Here is a 22,419-nt window from a genome sequence, read left to right as displayed (position 1 = left end):
CTGTCCTCAAGTTGGTAGAATCTCTTAGTCAGGGATGCTACACATGTCGGTTGCTGCGTGGGTTTCAGAGGTTCTCTGGTAGGGGAAGAGAGGGGCGCAGATAGCCCCATGCTGGGAGTTCAGCACTTTGTGACACCCATCTCCATCAGGTGGTCTCCCCACCCATGTTGGGTTTAGAACAAAGACAGATGGGCAAATGGGAGGCAGCACCGTGGGTACCCATATAGCGGAGTATCGCCAAGCGTTCAGAGCATGTGCAGGCGTTCCTCTTGTCTCTAAAGAGAGGGAGGTGTGAGAGACTGAGACCCGCACATCTTCCCCTGTCACCTTTTCTTTTTTTGGGTGAGGCTGCATGGGGACATTTACAAAGGCTTGAAAACTCAGAGCAATTGAAACGAAAAACAAAAAAGCCACTCACATGATATCCCTGGGCAGGGCTATCTTCTCAAAGAAAGGGATGCTCTTTCTCCAGGGAGAAGCAGCAGCTATGTCCCTCTTCTGATACAGCCTTTTGAATATTTTCTCACTTTTCTTTGAATATTTGGGAGGAAGTGCCTGACATCTTAGGAATTTTTTCCTTCTCTTTCCCCCGCCCCCCCCCCCCCCACGTCCCCTCTCAAGAAATAAGGCATTACTCGGAAGGTACATACAGGTCAGGAGGCTGGTGAGGTTCACAGGCCCTCCCGAGGAACCTCCATTCCCCCAATGTCTACTTTGGTAACAGTAAAAGTTCTAGATAAGAAAATGTGGGTGACCCAGATGCTGTGTACCATGGGGTAAAAGTCCTCTCCATCCTGCATGCAGGGCCCTGCTGCAAAAGACGTGGAAACTCAGCTTCCTTCCTGGTAGGGTTTTTGGCCCACAGAAGGGAGTTGGACATCAAAGTTCTTCCATGTCTTGTGATGACAGAGGTGACAGTGTTTGGACTTCCTCAGCTCACACTCCGAAGCTCATCTGGGGAAGTCAGTGGCTTTTAGAGTCAGGCCTTTCCTTCACTAACTCTGCTGTGTCTTCCAAGGTTTCCAGGAGAGGAAATACAGCCGAGAAAGGGACAGATATTTCCTCTGCCCAGACAGGAAGTTCATTGTGTCAAATGCTCCTCCCTGCCCCCCAAGACGCCGCCCCCCAAGACGCCCCCCCCAATTCAATGGAAACTAGAAGCCCACGCTACAGAAAAGCGCCCTTGCGCGTTTAGTGGGATCAAAAGCAAGAGCCCTGTGGTCTCTTCTCGTGAAAGCCGTCCTTCAGAGGTGGAGGAAAAAGGACACATATCCATCGCCATACACACAAATTTTGCCAAAGCATCCAGTCAACTAGATGCTGAACAGACAATTCAAGATGATTTAAAAAATCACACACACACACACACACACACACACACACACAATTGATCCACATGAAGGCTTTTCTAGTTGAGTCAACACTGGTGCTCTATTGTGTAGGAGGACTCGTTTTCCTCTGGGTGGAGAAATGAGATCCTTCGAGGTAGAGTTTGTGTCCTGAGTTTGGATGACACAAATACAGAGGCAAGGCAAGCTGGAGGAGCAAGTCGCTAAGATTTTGCTTTTTCAGTGTGTGTGTGTGTGTGGTTTATTGTCATCTTAGGTCTTCTCTAGGTAAGAGCGTTTGCTGCAGAGCTTGTGGGACGGGGGGAGGTGGGGGGGAGGGAAAGACGTGGGTAGGCTGTGCTGGAATTAGGCTGAGAGCAATGCAGAGATGGTGACCCCAGAGAGGAAGGGGCTGGCTCGAGGGGGTGGGCTGTGTGTGTGTGCGTGTGTGTGTGCGTGTGTGCGTGTGTGTGTGTGTGTGTGTGTGTGTGTGTGTGTGTGTATGGGGATGGTGGGGTTTAAGTGGCAATTAAGTGGCAGTGTTTGTACAGAAGCACCGGCCTTGGGCTCCCGCCATCTTTGGGTTTAGATTCTTACTGCATAGTATGCTCTTGTGCAAGTGACTCAAACCTGTCTTGTGCTTGGAGCAGCTGGCTATTCAGTCTGTCCGCTAGCTGCTATGGCAGCACACTGTCCCGAGTTGGGAGTTCACCTTACAACTCTAGTTTGGTGAAGGTGCACATTCTCAGTGGGTTGGCCCCCAAGGCCAGGACTTGAGATTTCTGTATTTCTAGCAAGCTCCTGCCTGGCAGCCATTCTTCATGGTCCCTGGGGGCGAGGAGTGGGGGGGGGGGGCAGAGCATTAAGTAGACAGACATTTAGAAGTTGTTTTGAATAGCTAAGGACACCCACACGGGATGACCAGAGGTGGTAATTCTGATGACTCTCCCCCCCCCCCCCAAGAAATCCTAAAGCTCATCTGGGCTACTGATTTCCACGAGCGACTTTTTTTTTTATACCCTGGCAAGTTCTCTTGGGACACTTGGTATCCCCCTCCCCCCAAGCCATTCCCACTTGGGCAAAGGGTTGGTAGTCATGACTCAAAAACAACCTGAGCCACCCACCCAAAGGGGCGGCTCCTCTCAGACTCAGCCGTGGGCAGGAGAGAGCCCCGATGGGGTGAGCTGAGACCGGAGGCCGGAAGCCGTTCCAAGAAGAGCACGAAGTTCCTGGATGCACATCAGTGAGGACCTGTCAAACCTCAGGAGTTTTAGGGGCCAACTGCACCCTGGGGGCGGGGATGGGCAACCTGCTGGCTTTCTTGTAGAATAGGGAGGACCATGAGTTTGAAAAGCAGGCATTTGGATTTTTGCAGAGAAATTAGGACAAAGTGTGTGTGTGTGTGTGTGTGTGTGTGTGTGTGTGTGTGTGTGTGTGTGTGTAACACATGAACTAACTAACACAGAACAAAACCAGTTGATTAAACTTCCTAAGTCCTGACACTTTTTAGTCTCAACAGTGAGGCCAAGCAGGAGAAACAAAAAGCTTCCTATTTACCCATCTCTCCCCCAACCCCCCCATAGGAAACAACAGTTTCTGGGGACCTGGAGCTTGGCTTGATTTCTGATATTCTGTGGGGAGTACCTACTTGACCCAAACCTGACTCAATTATTGAGGCAATTAAACAGATTGTTCCGAATTCCCATTCTAAGCACTCCAAAAACATTTGTTGAATGAATGGATGAATGGATGGATGAATGGATGAACAGATAAGAAATGTTTTCGCTTCAGTCGAACCCTGCCTTATCTTTGAAGGCTGAGTTTATTTACCATCCTCCTTCTCCCCCACCACCCGTTTCTCCCCAAGAAGTCATTTCTGTCTTTCTCTGGTAGCCTTGTTTAGGTTCAGGGTGGGCTTCGTCCCCCACATTTCATTCACAGTAAGAGCCAAGTCTTATATGCCCTGCGATTGCATCCACAGTGCCTGCCAAGGGCCTTGAAATGTGTGAGTTCGGTCTTTCCACAACCTGCGAAAAATCCTCCCTCTGTTTCAGAGATGACCCCAGAGAGTTTATGGTTCTTAGCCAGGACCGGCGGTTTGGGCCTGGGTCAGCATTCTCATTCCCTGGATATTTCCAGAAATCAAGGGAAAGGCAAGTGTAAGTGTGCTTTCTTCTCTCCCTTTCTGTGCCTCAGGAGTTTCCCACTCTTCAAGGACAAAACACTCAACAGCTTCCTCTCTCCGTTTCCTCTAGGGCTGCTTGCTAAATCCCCTGAGCCGAAGGGAAATAGAGGAAGAGGAACTTCCAGCACTGGAGGCCATCTTTCAGACTGTATATGCGTATGATGCCGACGATTCGGCGAAGGTAACTTTGCCACTTCCACTCTCAGACAATTCACATTTTTGTGCTGGGTGCAACCAGACAAAAGCTAGAGGTCCCGTGTGTGTGTGTGTGTGTGTGTGTGTGTGTGTGTGTGTGTGCGCGTGCGTGTGTGCATGCGTGTGTGTGTGTGCGCACACGGGCACATGTGCCTGCGTGTGTGCATGCATGCCTGTCTCATCTTTCCTTTGTGGGACGGCTTTTCACAGTGAGATCGGTCACACCCTTGCTCTCCCTCCCTCCCTTCCCCCCCACGATGAACAGTATCCTTGCTGGATGGGGTAGGTGGCTGTGGATGAGCTGCTTTCAGGAAATCTTGAAAAACCTCAGCTCTGGGTCTCCTGGATAACGTTTTGATTATGTTCCTTTCTTTGTTTTTTTTTTTTTTTTACCATAGAAAAATAAAAAGGATACAACCGAGGGCTGTGTGAAGGCGCATGCGCGTTTTGGTTTGTCCCTTTCCCCTCCAGCCCTCTCCGTCTTCTCTCTGCTCTTACTCGCCCTCCTGTCTGCCCTGCACATTGCCTCTCTCTTCAGACCTTTTGGTTAGAGGAACCCACACAATTTCCGACCTTTCCTTCTCCGGGCTGCCTTCCGCCCTCTCCTTCCACCATCCTTCTGCTTCTCCTTCCCCACCCTCTCATCCCCTAGGGAGACAGATGGCCGCGTTCACCTCTCTCCACCGGCTCCCCTGGGCTCCAGCTCCAGGTTACTCCCCTCTTCCCTTCCCCTCCCCACCAACACCTATGGAGTTGCTGCATCCTAGCACCTAACACCTTCCCCCGTTGGCTCCCGGGCTTCGCCTTTCCAAATCTTCCACTTTCTTTTTTCCTGGCCACGTTCTTTACTTCTGTGCATGGGATCCGCTGTCGACTACACCTGGTGGAGATAATTACCTCATGGAAACACTCGTCCAAGCCTTTAAGTGTGTCCCGTTTGAATCTGCAGTGTGTGCCCCTTGGGGGTAGAGAGGAGAGGCCGGGGCGCCGTCTCTGCCTTCAAGGAGCTCACAGTCTATGGAGGATGGCAGGCGTGCCAGCTCAGGTGTGCATGTGGGGGCCTGTCTGGGCAGGGTGCGGCCGTGGGGGTGGGGGTGGGGGACTGCCGGGAGGGAGGAGGGAGGATCTGTGTGAGCTCTGTCCAGGAGAGGCCTTTCCGAGGAGAGGATGGGGATGTGTTAGTCACCCGGAGTAGGATTTGGAGCTGTGGTGTGTTAGAACCTTCCTGGGAGAGCCCAGCGTCTGCAGTTTCAAGTGCACAGGTCCGATGTAGAAGCTTGGGTTATGGCTAACCAGGATGGTGGCTGCTGGCTCAGCAGCGAGGTGACCCCAGCACGGGGTGGAGGGGGTGGGGCTTGGCTTGCCCAGGAAGGAGAGAATAAGAGAGTGGAGACAGAGCAAGAAGCCAGTTCCTCTTCCGCGTGTACCCCCCCTCCCCTGCTCCTCTGTCCCCCCCTACCCTGGATCTATGACCCCCCCATTATCTATGGCACCCTTTTTGTTTGTCTTTTGTCAGACCACAAGAGTCGGTGGTCGGTGGCTGCTGTTGTAGGCCACAGTTGCCGGCCACCTGGTCACCACGTTGAAGCAGGTGCTTCGGCAGGGGCAGGGGCTGGGGCAGAGCCTTGCGAGGACCCTGGTGGCTTTTTCTGGCTTGGCACAGGCCTGGCAAAGCAGTAATCCAGAAGAGCCAGCACTCTTCAGGGCAACCACTGCTCCAACCTCCTGACTAGATTATTTTTCCATGCCTGGGCCAGGTACTGTGCATGTGCGATGGGACCTGGCCCTGGGGCCACTCACTGGCTATGGGACCTTTGGTCCCCTCCCAGCTATCTAGGAAGATGGGAAAACCCCCAAGGAACTGAGCCCCCGGGGCGGAGTGTGGTGAGGTCTTAGAGAAGATCAGCGTGGGTGGTGTGTGCCCCCAGGACGGGGCCGCTGCTTCTCCATGTAGGGGTAGCTTCTAGACTATAGGTCCTGGGCTCAGTGGAGACCAAGCAAGAGGCATTAGGTGATCCTTAGGCCAGCCTGGTGAAATCGGAGCTGCTTTTGCTTTACAGAAGAGGAAACTGAGGCACAGAGCAACAGAGCCATCTCTTTAGTGAGCTGCAGAACCGAGTCTCAGACTTCTATTGAAATCACCACCACCACCCCCTTGAAAACTCTGCTCAGGGGTGTTCTGTCTCCTCTGCCTCTTCCTTCTAATTCTTCTTTCTTTTGTTAACTACCCTCCCCCAAGAAAGTCCTAACCCCTTAGGCTCCCTTTCCTCCTTCTGCTTCCTCGGACTTCCACCTGGGAAGCCCAGTGGGCTCTTGCTTTTCGGGTCCCTTTCTGCTTTCCTCTTGGGACCGTTAAACCCCATCCAGGCTTGGTTTTGAGCAGGAGCTATGCACAACACTTACTCTAAGTTCAGACACCCTAAAACCTCAGCAGCTCGGCCTCCTGTCTGTCCTTCAGCTCGGGTGCCCCCGTCAGGGTGCTCCCGTGTCAGGTGCTCCCGTCAGGGTGCTCCCGTGTCAGGTGCTCCCGTGTCAGGTGCTCCCCCATCCCGTGTCAGGTGCTCCCGTGTCAGGTGCTCCCCCGTCCCGTGTCAGGTGCTCCCGTGTCAGGTGCTCCCGTGTCAGGTGCTCCCGTGTCAGGTGTCCCCGTGTCTGTCAGGGTGTCCCCGTGTCTGTCAGGGTGTCCCCGTGTCTGTCAGGGTGTCCCTGTGTCTGTCAGGGTGCTCCCGTGTCAGGGTGTCCCCCCGTGTCAGGGTGTCCCCGTGTCTGTCAGGGTGCCCCCGTGTCTGTCAGGGTGTCCCCCCGTGTCAGGTGCCCCCGTGTCAGGTGCTCCTGTGTCAGGTGCCCCCGTGTCAGGTGCTCCCCCGTCCCGTGTCAGGGTGTCCCCGTGTCTGTCAGGGTGTCCCCCCGTGTCAGGGTGTCCCCATGTCAGGTGCTCCCGTGTCAGGTGCTCCCGTGTCAGGGTGTCCCCCCGTGTCAGGTGCTCCCGTGTCAGGGTGTCCCCATGTCAGGTGCTCCCGTGTCAGGGTGTCCCCATGTCAGGTGCTCCCGTGTCAGGGTGTCCCCATGTCAGGTGCTCCCGTGTCAGGTGCTCCCGTGTCAGGTGCTCCCGTGTCAGGTGCTCCCGTGTCAGGTGCTCCCGTGTCAGGGTGTCCCCCCGTGTCAGGGTGTCCCCGTGTCTGTCAGGGTGTCCCCGTGTCTGTCAGGGTGCCCCCGTGTCTGTCAGGGTGTCCCCGTGTCTGTCAGGGTGTCCCCCCGTGTCAGGGTGTCCCCGTGTCTGTCAGGGTGTCCCCGTGTCTGTCAGGGTGCTCCCGTGTCAGGGTGTCCCCCCGTGTCAGGGTGTCCCCGTGTCTGTCAGGGTGTCCCCGTGTCTGTCAGGGTGCTCCCGTGTCAGGGTGTCCCCCCGTGTCAGGGTGTCCCCGTGTCTGTCAGGGTGCTCCCGTGTCTGTCAGGGTGTCCCCGTGTCTGTCAGGGTGCCCCCCCGTGTCAGTGCTCATGACATCTCCGTGGCAGGGGGGGACACTCAGCGCCCCTCCCCTGCCCCCGTCCCCTGTCATTTCTGAGCCCCTCCTCCTTGGGTTTCGGCCATGCATGTTGTGTTTCAGCATAATATCCGGCGCCCTCTTCCACACTGACTGGACCTGGGTCAGGGGTCTGTGGGTGGCTGCAGGGCAGTTGACCGAGTTCCCCGGGGATGACTTCCCTTTGGGAAGCACAGAGGCTGCAGTCAGGGGAAGTGGCCCCAGGGCCAAGGAGAGCCCTGGAAAAGGAAAGATTCTCTAAGGAGCAGGGGTTGTGGGTGTTCTGGGCCTAGAAAGCCTCCAGGAGACCAGGGGAGGAGCCGGCAAAGGCTTTTCTAGTTTCTGTTCTCTGTTCTGTGATAATTTCCTTTCTGGGCGGAAGAACATCTTCTTGGGCCAGTGGTCAGTGGGACTGGCCCAGACTCTCTCCGTACGTCAAGTTCCTCTTCCATGACTATTCGGCCCCGTGGCTGGACTCTTCGTGGCTCCTGCTGCCAACCCCCTCCCTCCCTCCTCCTCCCCCCCCCCCCCCCGTGGCTTTCCCCCTACACCCTCGATCCTGAGGACAGATGCTTCTGCGGGGAGCTGCCCAGGCCTCCTTGCCCTTGCCCACCGAGCTCCTTTCACGTGACAAACATCCGTCAAGGGAAACTGAGTCAGACCACTCCAGGCTATGAAAAGAAGAAGGCAGCTAGGTTGCCTAAAAGGCCTTCTTTTCTATTCTGCCTTCATGCTAGTCTTTGGCAGGAGGCCAGCAGGTCGGAGCTGTGTGTGTGTGTGGGGGGGGGGTCAGGTCACCCCTTGGAGGGTAGGGCAACAGCCCTGTGTAGTCGAAGTTTGTGTTGCGAGCGAAAGAAGCCTGGCCCAGCTGTCAGAGAAGGAACGGAAATGATCGACTGGGCTGGACTCATAGAGTTTGGGCGAGGGACTTCTTGGGTCATTTCCAGACAAATCTGTGGCCTTGTGGGGAGATGGGCTTCCAGAAGTAAGTACCCTGCATCTCTACTAACACTAGCCCTGGAGGCTCCTCTCTCTGCTCAAGGGGTGGGCTTCTAAAGGCCCCTCCCACCCGGGGCGGGGCAACCTGGTTATGATTGATGGCTGCTTACAGAGGAATGGAGGGGGGGACATGGGGGAGAGGGAGCCCCCTTGCGTTTAGGCTGCACGAAGAGCAGAAATGAAAGGGCTCGCACTTCCAGGGTCTCTGGGGTGGAGAAAGGTAGTGGAAGAACGTGTCACGGCGTGGAGGGCCTGGTCTGTCTGTCTGTCTGTCCCGTCCCCGGGAAGGATGGGTGGGCTTGCCCTCCAAGGGAGGGAATGAGGACCAGTGTTTCCATCGCTAAGGACAGCAGAAGCTGGGTGCTTTGTGGAATCTTCGATGAAGCAGACTCATGGGAAACCTATGGTGGAGACTGCGAGAGGCTGGGAGCATCCTGGACTTTCTACTTTTACTGTCAGGGTTCTGAAATATGGCTGCGTTGGATTATTCTCCTCACTGGGATGGAGGGTGGAGTTTAAAAGCAGAAAATCATCACCAGAAATAAACTGGCAAACCCAAAACAAGTCAACAACAAAAACATTAAGACTCTCCTGAGGCTTGGTGCTGGCTCTGATACACACCCTCTTCTAGTCAGAGAGTTTTGAGTTTCGGCATCTTTAAAGTAATAGAAACAGAGCAACTATAAAGCCATTGCCCTCCTCATTTTTTTTTCTTTTTAAGGGAGGGCAACTGTTTAGTCCCTACACCTTGGTTTCCTCCAGATCCTGTTCCTTGCAGGTTTCTGCAGAGACCAAATTCTAGTCCAGTAGGCTCGGGCTTCCAGCTGATTGCAATGACTGCCCAACACCAGCTCCATCTTGCTTAGCTGTTTACTCCAAAAAGATAACTGCTAACATTGTGTTTATTTATGTATTTTTTCTATCTCAGGAAAACAAAAGAAGGGGGCAAACTCTTCAAATTGTTCACGAGAGTCTATACAGCCAGTTTCTTCAATGGAAATATTCTAATTAGCCCAAATCTGTAGACGAGTGTACATCTTTGTGTTCCTCATAATAACCAGCAAAGAAGTTTATTATCAATAAGGAGGAGCAATAACTCCCCAAATCTCACTTCCTACTACCCGTCACTTCAAAGGAGAGAGGCTATACTGCTACTGGGTTGGAATTGGCCCCTACAAAATGAATGGATTTTCCTTCGCGCCTCCTGTGCCTGCCTCTTCACGATTAGACTGTGAACTCATTGGGGACAGTGACCGGTGTCTCTGTTACCTAGAGCTTCTTGGTCATGTCTGCCCATGTTCAGTAACGAATGCTCTGGGCCGATAGATGGGGGGTGGGTGGGGGATGAATAAAAATGCCTTGAAAATCAATCTTACAAGGTTTAGATTTGGGGCTGGGTTTCTTGGCCACAACACATGGCACAGACATGTTCAAAATACAAAATTCCCATATAAACAGCAGCATTTGCTGCGTGTACGTGCACGGGGGCTCCCTTTCTCCTTGGGAAGAGGCCGTGGTGAGAGATGTACTCAAGAAACCAGACATCACGAAATGCTCCCAGATCCTCTAATTTACATCGGGGGGGGGGGGGGAGGGGGAGGGGGAAGGAGGGAGGGGGAGAGAAAGAGAGAGCGTGAGAGCGAGAGAGAGCAAGACCCAGAGTTTGGTGATATTTTTTCCCCTCTCTACCTCTTTTTCTTCAGATGAAAAAAAAAATAGCATTTCCAACATGGCCCAGAGTATTTGCTCTTTTTCACCTAACATGTTGTGTAGGGAAAAGACCCAGGCTTGACTCTCTGTGGTTTGACTCTGTGCGGTATATACCTATGGCTTCCTTGGTGTAAGTGGTGGTGGTGTGTGTGTGTGGGGGGGGTGTCACACCGATTCCTTCCTTTGGCCCCTCTGGTGACAGGCACCCTCTGTGTAAGCTGCTGATGTCTGTGGAGGCTGTGGCTTCACAATGGGAATGCTCAATTTAAAGCTGAGCATCCGCGGGGGCCTCTGCTGCTTGCTTTTGGGGTTTGCTGGGGTTGCTTCTGCACTTAACGTAGTGCGGGCAAACCCAAGGTGGGCTGGCTCTCGCGCTATGGAGTGTTTGGGGAGGCGGGGTTGTGGCTCCACAACCGCTGGAAGGTGAACACCCCCGTCCCCAAAGCCAAGTTCCTAGGAAAATTCACATAGGGGCCTCCCTACACTCATGTTATTTTACCTTGGAAAGAGCAGGTCATGGGCCCAGGGGTGGTCGGTGCCAACTCGTAGAGCTGGGGGAGGGGGTGGGCGAGTCAGCCCTTCCCCAAGGAAGAGAGCACCTTGTTTGAGGTCTCTCTTTCTATCCTAACCTGCGGTAATCAAATATCAGCTTCCTCTGGGGCCTGGTTCTTGGTGTGTCTCAGGCCCCCCGGGGAGCTCCCCTTCCCCCCATTGGGCTGAGTGACAAGAGAGCCAGGATGGATGGATGCAAAGAGCAGAGAGCTAGGGCTAGGAGAAGGAGGAGGAGGAAGGCATCTGACCTCTTGGGGAAAGAGGGAGGGGCCAGCTGGACCACAGCCTTTGTAGTAGAACCCACCTTGGCAGTGAGTTGGTCCTGAGGAGTGCCTGAGGGAGCTATCACCTCGTGCTTACCCCTCTTTTCCCTTTTAAGGAAAAAAAAAATAATTGGACCACTGCTAAATATCGGAACAAGGAGAAGAGAAGCCCATTCAAAGCTTTACATCTGCCACAATGCTTTGTGCATATCAAATGAACATGTCTGTCCACTCAATTCTATAATTGTGTTTGTGTACACACACACACACACTTAAAGTCCTCAAGCTTTTCAAATTGTAAAGGGTTACTCAGTTCTTAAGTCTGTAGTGTAGGCATTAAAAAAATAAAAAAAAAAACCAATGCTCTCTTTACTCAAAGAAGCCTAGTTAAGGTTTCTAATTCACGGTGGACTTAAAAAAAAAAAAAAGATCACCACCTTTCAAACTTCCTGTGCTTGGCTTTGGCCAACAGTGTGAGTTTTCCCCAGCCCTTTTGAATTCCCGTGGTTGATGGGGGAATCTAGAGAGATGTATTTTTTGGGGGGAGGGGGTGGGCAGGGGAGAGGAGGGAACTACAAGGTGAGTCCTTCCAACTTGACATGTAGAAGGACGTTACATTTAGACAGGAGAAATTACTTCAAACAGACTCTGTCTCCTGGGTAACACACTTGCTGGACTAGATGTGTCCACAGGTATCTAAAGCTGGGTGTGTGTGTGTGGGGAGAGAGGGGCATGCTGGGAGCTGCCCGCCCCAGCACCAGTGGACCCAGCCTGGCAAGAAGCCCTGTCCACTCCGGGGGCCTAGTTTCCTGCCCCACTCTGCCTGTGATGGGGGGTAAGGAAAATTCACAAGATTTGTGAGTGATAAATGGCTCAGTACCCTTCCTGGCTCCCAGCATCTCATGAAAGAAGAGCACGGAAGAGGGGAGAGAGAGCAGGTTCGGGAGCCAGGTGAGGATACAAGAATTTCATCTGAAAAAAAAATTAGAAGAGGAGCAGGAGACACAGATGGCTAGCAAGAGTTGTGCTGGGGGTGGGGTGGGGTCCGGGGGTGAGGAGAGACCCAAGGGCTGAGTGGGGTGGGCAGGCAGAGACAAAACCCCATCCGGGATGTAGGGTGACAACCTGCCTTCCACTGGACCCCATATTCAGTGCCCAGGATGGATCGCACGAAGTGGAATAAGGTGTGTGTGTAGGGGGGGAGTGGAGTGGGATCTGAGAGAGAATTCTTCAGAGAATGAAGATGAGGTCTATGTGACAAATAAGCTTTTGTCCGGGAAGACAGGAGTGACCCAGCTCCCACCGCGCACCGAATCTGACCCTCTCTCTCTTTCTCCCCCCCCCCTTCCTGTCTTCTTCCCCTCCGGACTTGGCTGTCCGTCACTTAAGCCTTGTCGACGGTGACAGCCAGAGGCAGGTGGCTGTGGAAGGAGGACGAGAAATGAGGTAAAAAAAAAAAAAAAGAACCAAGAATCACGGAGAGGAATGTGAGCCAAACTCTGCCAATGGCCAGCCTGCCCTCTGTGAGACTTTTCAAAAGTCCCTGGAGGGGGTGATGAGGATGGGGGGAAAGGGCTGCCCTTAAGGCCCCTCTCCCCGCAACGGAGCCCCCTGTCCATTTGTGGCATAGCGGAGAGGAGCTGGGGGGGGCCAGTCCACGTTTGAGAAGGACCGAGGACAAAAATGGGGGTCACTTCAGTTTCCTCATGGGACAATGGGCGGCCCAGCCGGTTCAGAATCCAACACTCTCTTCTCCCCCCCCTCCACCCTGTGTTTTCTCCTAGGACACACCAAGACACCTCTGAGGATACTTGCAGAGAGACCCTGCTGGGTATGCCTGGCTTGGGAAGGGCTGTTGCCTGAGAGCTTTAGGGAGTACCTCAAACCTGTGCTGATAATGGACACAAGATGTATGCAATCTCTTGTTTCCTGAAGATGTCAAAGCAAAGGGGGCAGAGAGAGGGGGCAATCGGGAGCTGCCCAGGGCTAGAGGGGCTGTTACTCTTATGGTCTTATTCACAAGATGGCACGTTTGCCTCCTTTATGTTTTCTCGGATCCTCTTTCCAAAACCATTGGAAATCACCCCCTCTCCGCCTCCTCTTGGAAGTCGCTTCCATGGGGCCTGATTCGTCAGGGGCTGTCACGTTGCTTCTCCTGCAATCTGGTGCGGGCCAAGGACATCGAACCCCTTTATGTGGCCAGTGGGTTTTCACCATAAATGTATGAAGGGACCAACACTTAAGAAGACTAGTACGGCCTATCCAAGTGGCACTCGAATGCGTTCACACCACTGGCACACCATCTTTTTTTCCCCTCCCTCTCTGATAATTATTTTTGCCTCTTTCCATTTCTCTGATCCTTGAGAAACTTGCTGCCTTCTCAAGTAACCCACTTTTGTCTGGACACCAGAAATTCATCTAGTATGTAAGATGCTCAATGGTTGGCAACTGTGTGTGGAGTCCTGGTCCATAGCTTATCCATCATTTCCAGTGGGCACACAGGAACGCGTCTTTTGAAGAACGCTTATCTTATTTCCCCTTCTTATGTCTCATTGCGTTGTCATATCCATTGTTGGGCCTATGCTATTTAGGGAGATACACACACACACACACACACACACACACACCCCTCTTTTGTCATGTTCTCCCCCTTGTGTTTGGAAAACCCCATCCCTGAACAATCTCCTCTATATCCCGTGTTAACAATTCCTGTTGATGCACACATATACATACATACACAACAAAATTGAGCTAAGGTTTCCCTGGCATCGGTCAAATAACAATTTACACCCTTCAGACACTTGCTGGGCCTAAGATGCTTGGATGTTTTCTTCTCCATAATTTGCTGCCTCCCCAGATTCAGCATCGATTACTTTGTAGTGATGGATTAGGGCACCAGTCGCCAGTGACTATTGCCTATGAACACACACACATTCATCTTTTCCCATGATGTGTGGAGGGGCGGTGTCCCGAGCTTTGGTGCTTTGTGCCTTGTGATTCGCTGCTTCTGTCTTTGCCTTCAGCAACAAGACCAGAAAAATTCAATGTGGGCCCCCCCTCCCCCCGCATAGACACATTTGACAAGACCTTGAGGAAACATACATGATATGGCCCATGACGAGCTGCTCACCCCATGGCTCTCCCAACCTTCGTGAACATGCTACACTGCTTTGCACTTATACCTGGCCCACGACCTTTTGCCTAGAATGCCATACACCTTCCTCGTATCCATTTCTACTAGGCAGCTCTCATTCATCTTTCTGATTCTAGCTTCATTTGTTCACTAGATCAGGGCAAGAAGCACTCATAGAGCACGCATCATCCCTTCAAACACCTGTCACAGATAAGTAGTATTACGGAGCTATTGGTAGTCCTCATCACAAAGAAGCTATCCTTTTGCTTGCTTTTTATGAGTTCTAACCAGACAGCCCGTTGTAGGTGCTCAATAAGTATTTGTTGAATGGATCAATGGGTTTGGTATTTTAAAACTTGTCCCTAGTTTGGGCCTGTAGACATGAATCTGGATTTACTGTCTTGAGGACAAAGCACGTGCTCATTTCTGGAGGCAGAAACAAACTCGGAAAGAGTAACTCATTCACTCTGTCTCTGGGGAAGGAGGAGGACAAACTCTATATGTCATGGTTGGGATGCAGCAGAGCAGATACTGCCGGTGGCCTTCTGGTCCCTTTGGGTCCTCCTTCAGCCCCTCGGCGCTCTGAATCCTCATCTCTTCTTTCTTATTCTCACATGCTCTATGCCTTGCATGCCTGCTCCCCACTTTCCCCAGCAGCCTTCTTCCTCCCTCTGTGCCTTTTCTGACTCTAGGGCCTGAGGGGGCCGTCTGCCTCTCCTCCGGGAGCTTCAGCATCTCTCTGGACTGTGAATTCTGCCCTGCCCTGCCTCGAGTCTGCCTTTCAACGGTTACTTTCAACTGCCACTGGAATGTTCCACTCTTAACATTCTCAGGGGCTGGTGTCCTGTTCCTGAGCCGGAGGGACATGACCAGGCTTCAAGGACAGGATGCCGCCTCCACCCTTCCTAATGGGCTCAACCTTTGCCCCGGAAGTGCACAGTCATTTCACTTTCGAACCCAATTCACGACTTTTGGGCAGTCGTGGGCCGTATGTGAGACTCCTCTGACATGGCTTCTGTGCTTCCATGAGAGCTTTTCTGACTCAGCGGCCTTGGCGGGCCCAGCGGGGGGCCCGTGGCTTCCTGCTGTCTCTCTCGGCCTACCAAACGTGGCAATTTCCGCCCCAAAGTAGCTTCTACTTCAAGTTTTCTTCACGCTTAGGACTGGGATAAGACCTTGCAGGAAAAGCAAAGCCCTTCGTGGTGGGTTGGAGGGAGAGTCAGAGCACAGCTGTCATTTTCAATGGCTTTCCCTGGAGTGCAAATGTTCAGAACTCCTAGGGAATAGGCGCTCAGAGGTCCCCTGTCATGCCTCTGGCTTAGCCAGATCTCTTCTGGGTTTCTGTCTGTACTGGCAAAACTGAGTCTCCTCTTTTAAAATTTACTTACAGCTTTCATAAAGCCTAGATAGTTAGTATCTGGGGCTTTTTTTTTTTGGTGTCCTGGCACACAGTCAGTTTGGTCTTTCTCCCTTTATTTCATCTAATGGTTTTTGAACACCTGTGTGCTGTGGATTAGCTAGGTACTGGGGACCCAAAAATTGTCAGGTGAACAAAATGGGTTTTCATTTTTGAAGCCCTCTTGATATGGGGATGGTCAATATCCACTCGGGGGGGCCGGTGTCTCTCAGGGCTGTGCCTGGCTGGAGGTCTGAGATTGCAGTGCCAGCTGAGGGCCAGGAAAGAGGCCAAGATGCCCCGAGAACGTGTCAAACAGATTCAGAATTGTAGTTTTCAATCCCCGAAGACTCGGGGGTGGGGTGGGGTGGGGTGGGGTGGAGAGAGCCCCTTGTAGGATTGAAAGCCAAGAAAACACATGGTTGCACTTGGATTTAGTTTCTTTTTAAGAGAAGACACCAGCTGGTGTTGTTGAGGGCTCCCTGAGCCATGAGGAGGAGAGGGGCCTGGGGGGGAAGGGGAAGAAGTTGGTGGAGTCAGGATTTCAAATGTAATCCTGGTGAAGAGGAACTTATGGGCAGTGGGGTTTCCATCACATTGCTCGTGGAGAAAGCAACTTGTCTGGGGAGGGAATAAGCCTCCCGTGTTCACGTTGGGGTATGTTGAATTGAGGTACCTGTGGCTGGGCAAGGGGATACTGAGGCACTCAGGACAGACAACCTGAAGACAGCACTTGAGGGAACCAGGTGCTTTCTGCATAATTAGGCTGCAGGTCCCGTGAGTTCCTAAGCCGAAAGACTGGAACAGAGTTAGGTGCTGGAGGGACTGGGGGAATGGAGGAGGATCTCTCAAAGACGGGACGAAAAGCCAGAGAAGGTAGTGTGTGTGTGTGTGTGGGGGTGGGGTGGGGGGGGAGGTTGGAGAACTTCAGGAAAGTGTGATATATCACACTACCGCCTGGAAGGGAGGATCTTGCCTTCTCTCCACAATGATTTCCTCTGAGGAGATGATTTCATTTAGAGATCTAGCTCCTCCAGCCTTGAATGTGAGCTATTCGGGAAGGGCCTAGCCATTCTCCCAAGTCTGGGAGAAAGCTGTCCTGGCAGACTCCATTAGATTTGGTACTAGTGAAGGGAAAAGCTAGGATCAGGAGAATCATGGGAATGCCTAAGAAACTTGAAGGCTGGGTGATACTACTTCCTCTGTCTAAAGGACTGCAAGCCAAAAGAGGACATTAAAAAAAAATATATATATATAGGCGTGAGGAGAGATAGGGAGCTCTTTGGAGCTGTGACAATTAGGGAGCCTGGTTTACAGGAAGTAGACAGGAAAGGAAAATCTGTAAAATTGAAAGCGCGGCGGCGGAACACAGAGGAGAGGGAGGAGGGCTGGAAGCCCCCCCCCCCATGCAGAGCAAAAGGGCATCTCCGACCCCATGGTCCAAGAAGGGTCAGTGCGCACGGCTTGTTGGGGCTTTGGGGAAGGCGGAGGAGTTCTCTTTTTCCAAGAGAAAAGTTGAGGGCAGAGGCCAGGGGGAGGAGGGGCTGTGCGGCGAGGGTCTGAAGGGCCTCAGGAGAGAGTCAGGGAGGCCAGGATTGCAGGACGGTTATTGCAAAGGCAAGGGCTTCCGTGAAACCCACACTTCGCCCCAGGTTTCTTAGAGCCTCCAATGAATCCAGAAGACAAAGAGGGTAGGTAGAAAGCAGCCCGGAGGAGCCAGCGTAGGCCATAAGCCAGAAATAGCCTGAGCAGCTGGAGGCAGCCATCAGCCCCCTCTCTACTCGTCCGCAAGCACCCTATGAAGCGGGGCCAGGCAGCTGGCTCCTCTGCATGGTTGGATCTAGCCACTATCTTGTGTGCCCTCACTGGAGTTTTTCATGGCAGAAAAGCTAGTCGATCTGGAACAGGCAATCCTGAAAAGGTGTGGCCTCAAGAGCCCCGTGATAATTGGGGGCTGGCAGGTCGGGGGTGGGGTGGGGCGGGGGGCGGGGTGGGCAGGTGGTGCTCACACACTTGACTCACCTTTGAGATCTATTTTTCTCAAGTCTTCCAAGGCAAGGTCATATGTCGGACAAAGGAAAACCCACTGTTCGAGGGGAAAGGTTGGCCTTGCCACCATGGGTATGGGAAAGGAGCATTTTGCAGTCTTTTCTCCCCCCCCCCCCCCTCAAGGGCTGGGGGGGGGGAACCAGCCCTCAGTTTCACTGTTTGTAAAATGGTGCTAATGGTGTAGTCCATCTCTACCCGCCTCTCCCCTCACCGAGACAGGGTGAAAGGGCTCAGGACTTCACTCAGGTATAGAATAGTTAGGACAACCTCAGTCATCGGGAAGCATTTCCCCAGGCATTCTACACGAAATGCCCCTCTGCCTACCCCCCCCCCCCCCCGCCATGGGAGGTGGGTCACGTTCCTGCTGCTCAGAAAGCTCGGGCTTACCAGTGAGACTGGGGGGGGGGTCCCCACGGCGGGTCGCGCCACAGGGGAGCTCAGAGAAAGCATTTTTACGAGAGAGCCACCATCAGCACGGAGGAGCTGCAGGACCCAGGGAGACCTTCTGAAAGGCCGCTCTGCAGGATTCGCGGACGGTCTTGAAGGCCGGGAATTGAACTGGCAGCGTGACAGACCTCAGGATTAGAGTGAATAGAGCTGATGAGCCTTTGGGGGAGAGGGGGAGACCAAAATACAGCCGCAAAAAGGATTACCCGTTAGGGAGACTGCTGTGAAGGGGGGAATGGGAGGGGCAAGGAAATCTCTGATGACAGAGGTGGGGTCAGAGAGGGAAGTGGAGGAATGTTGGGGGGGAGAGAACATTCTGGAAACACGCTCTCCTTTTTCCCCATTTGGGGATCTTGGGATCCGCGAGCATCAGTTTCTACGTTTGTAAAATGAGGATAATTCTACCTACTCACGTGGCCATGCAGAGCTACTATGGGAACGAACAAGAGAGAGCCATAGAGAAGTCCCAAACTTCCCGACTGGGAGGAGAAATCAGGCCAATAATGCCCTTTAGCGGCGAAATTTCCTTTTCCACGTTGAGCGGCGATCCAAGGGGTGTCCCCTTGGCGGGGGGGATGGGCGGTGCCTCCCAGAGGTGACATTGAGAAGAAATGATTTAGGAGCCCAGAGAGCAGGCACAGGAGGAGGGCCATCCCCCCCCAGCGGAGGACGCAAGCCCAGCGTTTGGTAAAGCGGAAAAGCCAGAGGAATGTTATTTTTTGTACATAGTAGCCATTGGCTCCCGTGTAAGTGACGAGTGACCCGTAGACGCTGCCGGCTTCTGGGACTGTCACACCAAGGTCACTTAATCTTCACCTCACACACACTCCCCCTCCCCTGCCCCCCCCCCCCCCAACTGAGCTACAGAGACAGCGGCAGACACCATTTCTCTGGACCCCGAGAAAGGAGCTTCTCAACCACCAGACTTCAAGGAGTGTTTGGCGAGTTGAAGGTCACGGGCGGCTAACGGCCGGCCGCCCAGGGAAGCTGGGGCAGACAGGCCCTTCGCTGTGGAGGAACGTGTGTCTGGGTGGGGACTCAAAAGTCTCAGGCGGTGGAGGCTGGAGAATCAGGAGTTTGAGGCCAGCCAGCCTGTCGGGGCAAAATGCATGAGATTTGCTCTCAAAAGCAAAATACAAACCCCCAAACCCCAACAAAAGCCCACCTGCCCGCCCAGAAAGGGCTTTGGAGGCATGGCTCAAAGGGTAGCGCGCTTGTCTAGCATGTGCTAGGGCCCTGGGTTCAAGTTCTTGTTCCACAAGCAAAGAAGAAGGAAAAAAAAGCATCTCATTTACACACTCAGTGAAACAAGTGCTAAAAACTACTGACTGCGGCTGAGTTGACTCTCCTGGGAGAAGACCATCCCCCCCCCTCCCCTTTCGCCCCCCCCCCCCCCCCGGCTGCCCACCGCTGCGTGTCCTCTGCTTGGTGGGAACCCATGCTGGCGGCTGACTGTCACAGGGTCACTGCCAACCCTACTGCGCGCTGATCCGAGCTCACAGCCATGGGGTGGGGCCAGCGGTGTGAGGACCTTTGCTCAGGGGGACACGGATGGATGGAGGAGGACACGTCGGCCCACAGCCAGATGATGGGCGGCCTCTCAGCGTTAGGTGAGAGGAAGAGATAGGAGGGAGGGGGGGAGAGGGAGAGAGGAGAGAGGAGGAAAGAGAGGGAGGGACAAGGGAGGGAAGCCTTCGCAGGGGAAGGAGGTGGGGGCATAGAGAAGGTCAGAGGTCTAGGGGTGGCCCCGTGGTGTGGTGGGGTTCAGGCCTCTTCGGGGCCATCCCCTTGTGTGCATGAGCACCCTGTTGACGGGTGCGTGTAGCAGCACCCGTGGGAAGTCCAGGCTTGGACTTGAAACTGTCAACAATCACTTTTTTGTGAGTTGAAGTGGGATGAAGGAAGGCCGCGGGAACACAGAGGCGACGGAAGGAACGAGAGAAACGCCAGGTCCTGGGCAGAGGAGGGACTCGGGGGAGGAGAGGGGAGGACAGGGCCAAAGATTGCTAGGAAGTGTGTGGTGTGTGTGGGGGGATACAGGAGTTCAGTGGAATTCAGTGGAAGGCCTAAGGTTGGCAGTAGTCACCATGGCCAGGGGGTGGGGGTGGGGGTCCTGTTTGGGGGGATGACTCAGTTTACCCCTGTCACACGGAAGGGGAGGAGAGGGGAGGGAAGCCAGGCGGGAGCTGCTTTGGGCTGCTCGGGGTGGTGGGCGCTCAGACACCTCTCTGCATAGACGTCTCTCTGCGTAGCCAGGGTGTGTGGTATGGCTCTGGACGCCACCGCAGAGCTGTTCAGAGAGGGGCAGTGGACGGCCTCTCTGTCCCGCCCGGCAGCAGCGGGACCTGGAATGATAAAGTATGAGCTCACGTGTGAACCACGGTCGAATCAAAGCTGCAGAGGGATGATGATGAGGATGAGGATGATGATGATGATGATGAGGAGGAGGAGGATGATGATGAGGATGATGATGATGATGATGATGATGATGAGGATGATGATGAGGATGATGATGATGATGATGATGATGAGGATGATGATGAGGATGATGATGAGGATGATGAGGATGATGATGATGATGATGATTTTTCCTCGGGATGTCTATTTATTTTGGAAGAATACGTGAATTTACACGAGAGAAAAGGAGGGGGGAGGGAGAGAGAGCCAGAGTGCGATTGGTGGAATAAGTGGGCAAAAGCTAGCTCCTGTCAGTTTTTTTTTTTTTTTCCCAACGTGTTTTCAATCTGAACACGTTGGAACAACCCTGCGGAGGGGCAATAGCCCAGTGGCAGAAGCCAGGAGAGCCAGACACGTTTCTTGGTGTTTTACCCTAGGGGCCGGAAGAGGAGCGGAGGTGTGCCTCTGGATGCTTTGCTACTCAGGCCAGAGCAAGGTAGGTTGTCCTTGTGGCCGCTGGGCCGGCGGAGAGGCTGGGCTGCGGGTGTGCGGCCGGGCGGCGTGGCCCTGCCCCTTGTCCTGTGCAAGTCTTCCCTCCCCCACCGCCCCCAGCATTTTGCGGCCAGCCTCCTTTTGGATCTCTGAGGCCTGTCTGAAGTCTGCACGTGCTACGTGTTCAAGGAAGGCAAAGAAACGCCTTGCCCCTGAGCGGGCTGGGGGTGGGGGCCAAGGCCTGGGCTCCCCAGCTCCCCTCCAGAGTCGGGAGGGGACCTTCACTGATGTCTGCTCCTTTCCACTGCTCCTCCCCCACCCACCCGCCCCCAAGACAATCACTGGTCTCAGTGTATCTCGCAGGTGAGTTCACCTGTCAGTTAGAAACAGCTTCCACAGTAGTCGAGCTACTGCAGCAACCACAAGGCTGGGGTTACAGGTGCATTGTTCACAGCAGGGTCCCAATACGGGTCTTTCCCAGGGGTGAGGCTGAGGAATGGCTGCCCTGGACGTCTCCCCTTGGACAGTGTCCCTCTGCTGCGGGGTCTGTGAGTGAAGGGAGAAGCCAGCTGTGCTGACCAAACTCACCTTGACCTCTAGGGGCGCCCTCGAGCCACCAGGCCTGTGCCGCCCCCCCCCCTCCCCCGCCCCAGGGCCTTAGCTTGGGTTGAGGGCAGGGTATGAAAGAAAACCCAGGGCAATTGATAAATGCGTCTGCTTTGGTGCAATGTGTTTGTCCACGAATCCACGGCTAGGGGCCACGGAGGAGCCTGGAGCCGAGGAAGGCGGTCCTGTTCTTCCCCTACCTGAGGGAGGACGGTCTGAGGGAGGATACTGATGGATTCCTCCTTTCTTTGTTGCTTTTCCTTTCTTCTTCTTTTTATTTCAGTAGTTCTACAAAGGGGTTTCAATTGAACCTGTCAGCTGATGAGCACACATTCCATCTTGACCCACATCACCCTCCATTGCTGTCCCCCGTCCTTCCCGACCCCATCCCTCCCTCCCCTCCACCACCCATGGGCATACATGGAATGTATGCCCATGGAGTATGGTAACTGCAGCCACCCATCCTTCCTCTCCTCCTCCACCTGCCCCCTCTCCTTGGCCTCTCCCTCCCCCCTTGCCCCCCCACCTCAAGTCCCCCGCTTCCTGGCATTCATTTTGTTGAACTGTAAGTTAGTCATTCAAAGGAGTTCCAGCCTTGGAATCCTCCCCTGCCTAGACCACACGTTAGGTAATACGTCTGTGCATGTGTGCACAGGAGCCTCTATGTGCATTGTGCATGTATCATTGAGACCTGACTTCCACCTATGAGAGAAAACACCCACGCTTTGACTCTCGGAGCCTGACTCACTTCACTTAACAGAACTTTTTCCAGACCCTGATCTATTTCTCTGCAAAGGACCATTTCTTTCCTGGTGGATGAGTGAAATTCTGATTATATATATATATATGAGTTATATATATATGTATGAGACTTATATATATAGGAATTATAGATGTGAATTACATATATATGAAGTATATGTGGGAATTTGTATATACATGGAATTACATATATGGGATATATACAGGAATTATATATATATAATTTTTTGATCCATTTGTCCATTGAAGGGCATCTGCCACCCTTTTGCTTTTTCTTCTTCACAGTCTCCTTATTGATTGGGTGTCAGGAGAAGCACCCACTTGGGTTTTGTGTTAACTTTTTAGCATCCGGTTCAGCTCCCTCTGGAGTGGCGCAGGGAAGGG

The sequence above is a fragment of the Dipodomys spectabilis genome, unplaced genomic scaffold (genome assembly GCF_019054845.1).
Source record: "Dipodomys spectabilis isolate Male_0828 unplaced genomic scaffold, ASM1905484v1 ptg000233l, whole genome shotgun sequence".
NCBI classification, from domain to species: domain Eukaryota; kingdom Metazoa; phylum Chordata; class Mammalia; order Rodentia; family Heteromyidae; genus Dipodomys; species Dipodomys spectabilis.
Note: the sequence above shows the minus strand (reverse complement) of the source record.